This window comes from Eublepharis macularius, chromosome 11, assembly GCF_028583425.1.
Source record: "Eublepharis macularius isolate TG4126 chromosome 11, MPM_Emac_v1.0, whole genome shotgun sequence".
NCBI lineage: Eukaryota > Metazoa > Chordata > Lepidosauria > Squamata > Eublepharidae > Eublepharis > Eublepharis macularius.
In genome coordinates, this window is record NC_072800.1 from 15,100,572 (window position 1) to 15,111,488 (window position 10,917).

Genomic DNA, 10,917 nt, shown 5'->3' on the forward strand with positions numbered 1-10,917 from the left:
CAGGTTTCTCATCCCAGATCTCCAGGAATTTCCCAACTTGGAGCAGGCAACCCTAAGGAACACACAACATCAAGCTTTTGGAGCACCCACAAAGTGTGGTTTTTCAAGGAGGGGGAACTCTCCTGTGCATTGTATTTTTAAAGGCCCACTAAGTACAGCGAAATCTTGGGAATATCTAAAGGAATTCTCAAGACTGAAAGTGTGTGCCTGTAATGTTTGAACACTTTCATGCATATATGATGTCAGGATGTCCGCAAACATATTAGGGTCGTCTGGCCCTTTAACTTACAGTAGTGGTTAGAGTGGCAGGCTAGGATCTAGGAGACCCAGGTTCGAATTTGCACTCTGCCATGGAAGCTCGCTGGGTGACCTCGGGCCAATCACATGCTCTCAGCCTAACCTACCTCACAGGGCTGTTACAAGGATTAAATGGAGGCAGGAAGAATGAGGTCAGATGCGTTGGGTCCCCATTGGGAGACCCAAGGTGGAAAAAAATAGCCTCCAGTAGCGAGGAGCAAGGTGAGTCAAGCAGCCCAGTGGGGCAGGCAGCATAACTCAAATCTGGACTACAGCAGCAGTGACAATGGTGTGCTCCAGCCAGTATTTGCTCCACTGCTGTTTTCACATCCCGGCCCACCTCTGACGGCATGGATCTGTACATTATTGGGTCCCCTGCTCTGTATTCTTGTAAGCAGCGTTGACCATATTTTTAAAAAGGATATAAATAAACATTTTAATTGAATCATAGAAAGTTCATAGATCCAGAGGAGTTAGCCATGTTAGGCTGTAGTAGCAAAATCAAAAAGAGTCCAGTAGCACCTTTAAGACTAACCAACTTTATTGTAGCATAAGCTTTCGAGAACCACAGCTCTCTTCGTCAGATGCGCATCTGACGAAGAGAGCTGTGGTTCTCGAAAGCTTATGCTACAGTAAAGTTGATTAGTCTTAAAGGTGCTACTGGACTCTTTCCGATTTTCATAGAAAGGTGCTTCTTTTAGAATGTCTGCAGCATGCTTGCATTTTGAACGGTGAGAAAGTGAGTGACCAGTTGACCAGAATGAAAACAGTCTAGATTTCCAAGGTGATTGAATTTATAGCTTGCACTTTCATGAACTGCACTGAAAAGATTTTCAGTTAATAACCTGAAACAACGCGGCTGAACTGGCAGAAGCACCAGAGGAAGTCATTTCAGGGGGAAATCCTGAGATAACAAAGACACACACGTCAACGCAACCAGGAAATATTACAAAACGGCATTTTCAGTAACCTAGCCGCAATCACATCGGTCCATTCTAGGAATGGCTTTAAACCAGCATAATATAGACATATCAGTTCTTAAGAATATAATTAAGTCACTATGATGATAGAACAGTGGCTCTGACATTGTGGGATGGTCTATCATAAAATGTGCAAAACAGAATTGTTTCTTGTAGAAAGAACAACGCTTTAGTGGAATGTGTCTGCTCAGGAAGTGACAAAAGTCTTTCCTACACCAATTGTCTTGTTGCCTCAAAAAGATGTGTGTGCATGCATTGTTCTGCCCCCTCGCCCCCCAGTTTTACAGTCTCAGCCTAACTGCATTATTTTTTTTCTAGGAAACTGTTGTTAGCTTCAAATACTGTCATATTCTGTAATCCTCTCACTGATTGCCTGATGTAATATTTTGTAATCCATTTACTGATTGACTGAAAGTTTAGCATACTTGGAATCTCTCATGAGTCCTGGTGAGAAAAGACTATAAATTAAAAATAACAATAACATATGAACATAAAGATAGATCAAGATGGGTAACCGTGTTAGTCTGGGTGTAGCAATAGAAAAGAGCAGGAGTCCAGTAGCACCTGTAAGACTAACAACATTTGTGGTAGGGTAGGAGCTGTCATGAGTCACAGCTCACTTCTTCAGATAGCTTCTACCCTACCACAAATTTTGTAAGTCTTATAGGTGCTACTGGACTCTTGCTCTTTTCCATATGTACATAAAATCCTTGCTGGATCAGACCACTTATCTCTCTAGTCCAGCATCCTATTTCACGCAGTGGACGACCCATTCTCCTGAAGGGCCCCCAAACAGGGCTTAAAGGCCAAGGGCTTTCCCTAATGCTGCTGGTATCCAGAACAGTGGAAAAGAGCAGGAGTCCAGTAGCACCTATAAGACTAACAACATTAGTGGTAGGGTAGAAGCTTTCGTGAGCCACAGCTCACTTCTTCAGATACCATTTTAGTCAATCTCTGGTATCCAGAGGTTTGCTACTTTGGGGTAGTTCCCTTCACAAACCATGGCTACTAACCATTGATGGACTTCTCTTTCTCCATCCATCTGTCAAACCCTGTCTAATCTAAGGGCAGATCATCAGCAAAATAAATGTATTAGGTTATCTGTGAAATGACCTTCTTAGAACTTATTCAGGAACAGGTTGGTTAGATAATTGAAGTATATAATGAAGCGTAGAAAATGCAGTTTTAGGGCAAACAGCGGCTTCAGTTCAGCAGTTGTGCAGTGAGCAAAATCTAAGCGCCCCAAACAAGCCAGTTTGTTCATGACAAGCAGGAACCTTGTTAATCGTGGGGCTTCCACACCCCTTCCCTCCTTTACTTATACAGCACTCCAAAACTGAAACTGAACTCTTCAGCTAATTCCAATTTGTTAGGATGTTTGCAGGTGGCTTGGATTTTCCTTCCCAGTAACCACATTCTTACCTATGGTTAAATTATGGTTAAGAATTTCAGTTTCTTGGCGGAGTGCTCTTAGGGACCCGTATTAGGGCACATCACTATAAAAATTGTTGCTAGCTGAATGCTGCATGAGAGAAGGGAGTGCAAAAACCCAACAGCCAGGTTTAAGACCAGCATGAAAACAGGGTCGCACTTACCTGTAAGTGTTTTTCATCAAGTGGTGTTCTGTGTAGGCACACACTGGGGACTACACACATGCTGGCCAGCCAGGGAGAAGGTTTCCAGAGCTTTCTAGAAGACTAGGAGGGCCTCTCCTCCCTTTGGCCCTTTCTGCCAAAAACATCACATGACCAGGAAAGGGGGGGGTGTTATTCCTTCAATTCTCTCCATGCTGCCACTAGAGACCCCCAGAAAAAAATAACAACAACAATAACTGCACTTATATGCCGCTCTTCTAGACAGATTAGTGCCTCAACCAGAGCAGTGAACAAGTCAGTGTTATTATTATCCCCACAATACAGCTGGAGCTGAGAGGAGCAGCTGACCCCAGGCCCCCTGCTGAGCTCGTGGCAGTAGTGGGATTTGAACCAGTAGAGTGCTGATTCGCAGCTAAACCACTTAACCACTGTGGTGCAGAAGCTCTCTAAGGTTCCAGAGAGTGCACAGTGGGGCAGGAGGGAGGGATGTGCACAGAACAGAAGCCCAGTTAATGAACAACAGTTACAGGTAAGTGCAACCCTGTTTTCATCCTCGTGGCTTCTGTGCATTCCCACATTGGGAGAGCAGCAACCATTGAAGGGGGTGGGTGTGAAGCTCTCAAAGAGACTGTCGAGGACCACTTTTCCAACAGATGCTTAGTGTCTCATTGACATTCACCCAGAGGTGCTTCCAGGGCCAGATCGAGGGGGGGGCAGAGGGGGTAGTCTGCCCCTGGCACTGCCAGGGAGGGGCGCTGGGAGCAGCTGCCAGCTGCCAGGAGCAAGCGGGCGGCAGCGCGGGCAGCCTCACAGCCCCCCGCGCTGCCTTTTGCCTGCCCTGCAGGACAGGGGATGGCCAGCTTGCCATGTGCCCTGCAGGGCAGGTGAAAGGCAGCACGGGGGGCTGCGAGGCCACCCGCGCCATACGCCTGCCTTGCAGGACAGAGGCAGACAAAAGGCAATATGGGGGGATGCGAGGCCACCTGCGCCATTCGCCTGCAGGGAGGCAAATGGCGCGTGTGGCTTCCCAGCCCCACATGCTGCCTCTGCCGCACCGCCCTGCATGTTGACATCACCAAAATAATATTATCACGCAGTGCCGGGAGCACATGTGCGTTGTGCATGCACACGAGGGGTCGGACTAGGGTTGCCCTGGGCGCCAGCAACCCTAGATCCGGCAAGCAAGAATGCAGCAAGATAAAAACAGCGCTCTGGTGGGGAAGCTGTGCAAGGTAAAGGATGTTGAACAGTCATGTACTCAAGGGAGCGTGTGATCGCCTCTCTGTTGGAATTTTTGCAAGTGTCCTACACTCAGTCATGAAAGAGTTAAATTGTTGTTCTGTTTGTTTGGTCAGATAGCTAGTTGGTAGGAAGTTCCCGCCAGAGAAAGTGGGAGTCTTTCGTCTTAATGAGGGAATCCAGGAAGGTCTATTGGATGAGCCAGTTTATTGGGGGGCAATTAGCTAGCAACATATACTAAGGTTTTAGTGCTCTTTGTTCAGTCGTCTGCTGCCAGTCCACTACTACTACTTCACTAGACCATGCAGTCTAAGCTTTTCTCTCTCTAGCACCTAGCTGAGACTATCAAGATGTAGTGAGAAACTGTTGTTTTTCCGGACCAAATGTACCCTTTTTACCCTATTATGTAGTAGAGTATTTTTATAGAGCTAGAATCACAGAAGTCTGTCTATTTATTCCCATTGCACTATTATCAAACTCTGTAAACTTATATCTAATTGCTGTGCAAATGCCAACACTCTCCCAACCCACCAAGAAAGGGTTGTGTGAGGATACTGCCAGGAGCCTGAACAACTAATACAACTGATAGTATTTTGAGACATGAGGGCTGAAAGCCAACCCCTGGTAGGGAACCCTGGCCAGGGCCCTGGACACATTAACATTAACTCTGTGAAGGGGGGGGTGCATAGGTTAGAACCCACAATGTCCTCATTCCACAGGTGGAAGTGCTGTAAACTAAAGTGCAAAAAGTTAACAAAGAGTTACACCCCTACTTTAAATATCTTTGGCGATCCAATAAGGAAGAGGAAAATTTAGAGTGTTTGAGTCCCAGACATAGTCAGTAGCAAAGAAGGGTCCAAGTCCTGCTATAGCCTCCGTAGAAACTGTAAAGGTACTGTATGTCTAGTACTCTTGCTGAAAGTAGTAGTAGGCACTCAGCATCTCAGAGAGCCACAACATCATGAGAGTGCCCTTAGAAGAACAATGTGCTGAAAGCATGCGAATGGTGCACACACATGCTCCATCTAGGAAAGAGGAAAACAAATGTGGGTATCCTATGAAGTGTGAAATTTAAACTGAAGACCAGATTCTGCCCAGGTGACACATACAAGTATATAAGAACACAAAACTCCTTTGTAAAAGTGAAAACACTGAACAATCTTAATAAAATGTGGAATGACTACTTCAACAGATGCCAGGAAGCCTTCTGTGATTGGGATCGCACCTGGCACATGAAGAAAGTGTGTTCCCCCACCCCACCCCCAATTTTCCAGACCTGAAATACTCTCAGGAGTTGCTATTTGCCCTTAATTTAATTTAATTTATTACATTTATATTCCGCCCTCCCCGCTTTCGCAGACGGATAACAAAAACAAACATCAAATAACCATTAAAACTTTAAAACACTACATCAATCATTTAAATAACAGCTATGCAAGCATATAAGTGTCATATATTTACATATAAATAATTTAAATAATTAAAAGCAGCACATAGTGCTGGGGAATCTTGCTGTTAGACCATCAGCACCCAACGGGGCAGTTAGCAGATCTCCAGGCCATTCCAGCTCAGCAAAATGCAGAACATTTGTGATCCAAATTGCCACCCCACGCACACACATGGAATTGGGTTCCCAGCACAGAGCTGCAAGCGCATAGCTGAACCCAAGTCCTCAGGCCAGCCTGCAGGGACTTCTGTCACATGCCAATCAGCTCAAAGAGGATGCGTGCCACAAGGCCCACATTCCAGCCTTGCCAACTGTGGGCTGGGAAATCCTGGAGATGTGCGGGTGGAGCCTGGGAGGGCCGCTTTGGTAATATGAGGCTACCAGAATTTGTCTATCTATGCCTTATAAGATGTCTAAGAACCCTTTCTGTCCAGTAAAATCTTTGCCTGCAAATTTGTTTCTGGCCTGAGAAGGGGGAGACATTGGAGTTCTATTGTGGGGTTTTTAAAATTGTAGGAAAATGGTAGTGAAATACCTCAGGTTTAGTGGTCAGTAACACTACCTCTGTTTAATTGAAAATCAGTCGGATGTTTAAGGTGTTACCTGGATAGCGCTCTCCCACGGAAAGGCATGTCTACATTCCCCTTGGATTCCCTCTTGGCACAAAAGCTACAGGGAGGAAACCTGATGTTTCAGTTTCTGATGACAGTCTAATTGCCCCATAGTAGCAGCGCCCTACAGGGGGGCCCCTCTCTGGCAACCTGAGCCTGCAGCGTCTTCCACATTCGAATGGGATCTTGTGGTTTCCCCACTGCTGGTGCAGCTGCAGAGAAAGCATAACAGCAGCAGGGCCTCCACAGGGCCAGCATTCTTCCTCCAATTTCCCGGCCTCAGTCCCACGTACATGGCCACCCCTCCTTCTCCGAGCAAGGGCTTTTGCAGTTGTTGCTTTTTTAAAGTTTCCACAAAAATATCATTATAATAATAGGCGATTGTAATGATTGGTGTAGCCGTTTCTCTAAATCTCCAGCTCTTATATTTCGCTTGCAAAGTTATGCCTTTTCCCTTATATCTCCATAAAGAAAAGATTAAAAAAATGAAATGTGGGGATTCATACTACCTGGGCATAATTTTATATACCTCTATCATATCTGCCTTAGTCTTCTCTTTTCTAAAGGGAATGTCCTAGACTCATCAGTCTTTCCACATAGGAAAGGTGTTCCATCCCCTTTCCTAACCTGAGGAATGGATACTATCTGGAATGCCGTTTGTGTGGTTTTCAATACCTTCCAAGCATCTCCTAGGGATTAGACTTTCTTGTGTTTCCCTTTCAGCTTCCTTTGAACTATCCCCTTAATCTTTGCTAAATTATCTCTTTTGAAATCAAATGTTACCTTTTTGGACATTAGAGGCAACTTTAATTGACAGGAATGCTGAATCTAACCGCATTGCAGTCGCTGGCCTGTTTAGGGCCAAAATTGGCCCTAGCGAAGCACAGGAACACACTTGCCGCTGGCATGACATCACTTCAGGAAGTGATGTCATCATGCCCCCCTGGGAAAGCGCAAGTCATGAGTGTTCCCTGGTGTCCGCTGGTGGCGGGCAATTTCCAGGGGGCCTGCCACCTCAGGCCAATTGCTGGTGGATTGGCAAGCAACAGGGCAAACCTGGGAGTTTGCCCACCACCGAGAGGCACCTGGAAACCATAGCAGCAGTGGACACTCGGGAGCCCTCAGAAATGGGGTAGCTTGGCTTCTGGGTTTGGGGGACTTTTGTCTATTCATAAGAGGAAGACCGAGAGAAGCCGTGAGACGTGTTGATGAGGCCCATTTCGTTGCCTCAGAGTTCACCAGTCCTTTGTGGAACCCCCAGAGTCAAGAGGACCAGGTTCAATGTTTACCAAATCAAAATATAAATGCAATTTATTTAAACACACCTATGGAAACATTCCCAAAGTTATCAATACCAGATCAGTGACCATTGACCTCAGGGCAAAGTCCTACGCACAGTCCCTTGGTAAAGTATGCAGACAGTTCTGTGGATTTGGCCAGAGGCTATATCTGGAACAGCATCCAGAATACCCAGAAGGCCTTGCCACAGCAGGACTCTGTGAAGATGCTGTCTGAATCCTGGAGCTTGCTTGTTGCCCTAGGAGCAGGTCCCCTTTTTCTAGCAGGACAAAGCAGGGTAGCTGAGTACTAGGGTGCTGGTCTCATGCAGTCAGTGAGTTCAGCAACCAGCAATTCCTGTTCTTTGCTTTTCCTTGCTTCTTCAGCTCTTGTCAGTTACTGCAGTTCTCCCAGGGAGACGCATGCCCCATGAGCCTTTGCTAAACATGCAAATTAATACAACCCTAGGTACAGCTCAGTTATCTGCTAGTCTGGTCTATGTATGTATCTGCAGTCTATTAATCAGGCCTAGGTCCTAGGGCCCCAACCCTTTCCCCAGTACAGGCTTGCATTTGTGTGCCTGTTCCCCTTCCTTCCCTAGCCCCCCTTGCCTGCCCTTCCGCACTCCACACAGGAATTGGCGGGGAGGGAGGGCATTTGCACTGTTCAACAGGACAACACGCTGCCACCTGCTAGTAGAGCCTGCTAAACTGGGGGCGGCTGTGCAGAAAACATGGGGCAGACCTAGCCCCCATCTCAAGCACATCTCAGAACAAAATGGATGCCCCCGAGTTGCCGGAACACGGGGGAATGTTTCCCAAATCTTCTCCCCACCCTGAAAAAAACTCAGGGCAATCTAGAATACAAGGAAGAGCGAAGTGCATCTTCAGGGCGGGAGGGGTGAAGGGTGGCTAGAAACAAAAATTTCCAGTCTGTGCTACTGAGAAATGGCCTCTCCTCTGCCAAACAAAAGATGCTGTAGGTATGGCGGGTATTTGCCAATTGTGGGGGCCCTGGCAAACAGTCTTTAGAAGGAAACCTGTCTCACCCTTTCCCACCTAACTTCCGATGGCTGCGCTGTGCAATTCCAAAAGCGACGCTGAGTGAAATAAGGAGAAACTGTCTTGCAGAGAATCTGGACAGCATTCACCGAGAAGAAGGCCTGCGATGTGCAAGAAGGTGTGTTGGTTGGAAAACTCTGGGCCTTGCCTCCTGCCTGGAATTAGAGCCCTTCAGATTACACTTTCAAGGGGTTATTTCAATAATTCTCCGTATCCTAAGCACTTGAGACCCCAAGATTATTCACAGCCTTTGATGACCATTTGATTTTTAGAATCTCTGTCTTCTCCCCCTCCCCTTTAATCCAGTGAATTGAAACCTCTCGTTAAAAAAGCACAATTAAAAAAGAGACAGCAAAAGGCCAAGAAATGAGCCATGACCCCAGATGAGCAGCCCCATCCTAAGCAGAGTTAAACTGGTGTCGCTCCATTGTTTTCAATGGGTTCAGACTGGTGAGACTCTGCACAGGATTGCAAGGAGGTTGATAAGATGAAAATGTTATAGGGGACAGTAGAAAGAAGTGATCCTTCTATCAGAGAGCCAAGAGCTCCCCCCTCCAGGAAACAAAGTGAATGGGTCCAGTCACCGTTTGACAGTTCTGTACACTTGCCTAGATCTGAACAAACATCTGAACTGATGAAAAGGGGGTTACCCTCCCCAAACATTAAAAGTGGTGTTTGTGGAGGAGCAGAACTTGCAAATTAAAGGGGCGGGGGGAAGGCACCCCTTCTCTCAAGTCCACAGAGGTTCCCCCCTTGTATCTCCGAAAGAGCTAGAGGCTCCGTCCCCACAGCAGCCAAGCCCAGACCTGTGCCTCCGTATGGGAGGTGTGGATTCAGTTTAAAAATAGAAAGAAGAGCCCCAATGAGCAGCCACTGAGCTCCCCATTAAGTGTTTCTCATCTCTTTCCATTTTCATTTCGCTAGGGCTGTCCAGGCTCTCAGGCCCCAAAGACCTGAACCTTCTTCCTAGAAACCTCACATGTTCTTGTCACCCACAGTTGGCCGGGAAATACTGGCGGTTGCATTATAGGATGACAACGAGAACAATACAGAGCTGAAGGCTACCCACAATACAGGTAATGAGAATATCCTCAGGGCTCCTGCATGAATCTGCCAGCCTCGAAAGCAGTTGTGGTGGGGGTACCCACTCACACTCATGCATCTTTCCCTTGCCCCTCTGTTGGTAAAGTGCCTAAACAACAATAGACCTGCCAACAGATTAAAGAGCAGAGAAAACTTTATTTCGGAAGGAACATACTTGATAGTAAAGACAGAGGTAGAGTGCAATCCTAAGCAAAGTTACTCCAGTTTAAGCCCATTGATTTCACTGGGCTTAGACTGGAGTAACTTTGCTTACGATTGCGCTGGTAGACTCCTAACCATCTAGGTGGCTGAGAGAGACCCAGTTTCAGAGCTTCTGAGAAGCAGCAGCCTATTTCCCCTGAGAGTAGCATTCTGGAGACGAGACAAGGAAACGACACTCATTAGAAGAAAAGGTGCTGACTTCACATTGCTTTTGAAATAGCCCGTGCTGCCTCCTGCAGGGCCTTCGTCTCTTCCTTTATGCACCAGATCCTGCAAACCCTTGCCCCTTTGCTTTGGTGACTTCTCTCTCTTTCTCTCTCTCTCTCTGTTTCAGTAATCAGAGTGAGCATTCCCTTTCTGGAGGTGAATTCAAGAGGAGACGTGGACAACTTTGTGGACCGTAGATACTCTCCTGTAGTGCTCATGGCCCCCCTTCCCCAAACAACTGTTCTTCTGCAGGATATGTTCAGAAGGATATTAAAAGACACGGGGTTTGCAGCTAGTTCTGCCTCCATGACCATACAAGACCTCCTGGACTGCATCACAGAGACCTCCTTCGACAGCCACCCAACAGGTCTAGCTGAAAGGTCCCTCAGTTCTCTGTCCAGCACCATATTCCAAAAGGTGCTTGACGAAGTATATTCTGATGCTGAGATGACTGAATCAACCCCGGACTGCAGTGTTCGGAACCCTGTAGTGTTGGCAAAGACGATGGTCAATAAGATTGTACAGATTACTCAAGGCCCACTGGAGGAGTTTGCTGTCTCTAGCCAAGAGCATTTCTTACACTTTGAACAGCGGGCCAGAATGAAAGCTGTTTTTGCATGTCTGCAGACTTATGCAATAATTTTGCCACGGAGGATAGCGTATGAAAGCACCAAAGGGATTGTTTCTTCCGAGATGATTATCCTTTGTTACATTAAAGATACGATCAAAAACATCCTGAGCTGTGACCGTAAGCAGATGATTCAGAAAAGACTCCTCACAAGTACAGAAGGCTCCTGGCTTCTCCAACTCTTTGAGAAAGCGTTTAATAGCTTAACTACCCAAATACACAAGGGGTTTTCTCCATCCAGAGCCAGTGGCCAGGCGGAAAATGCAACA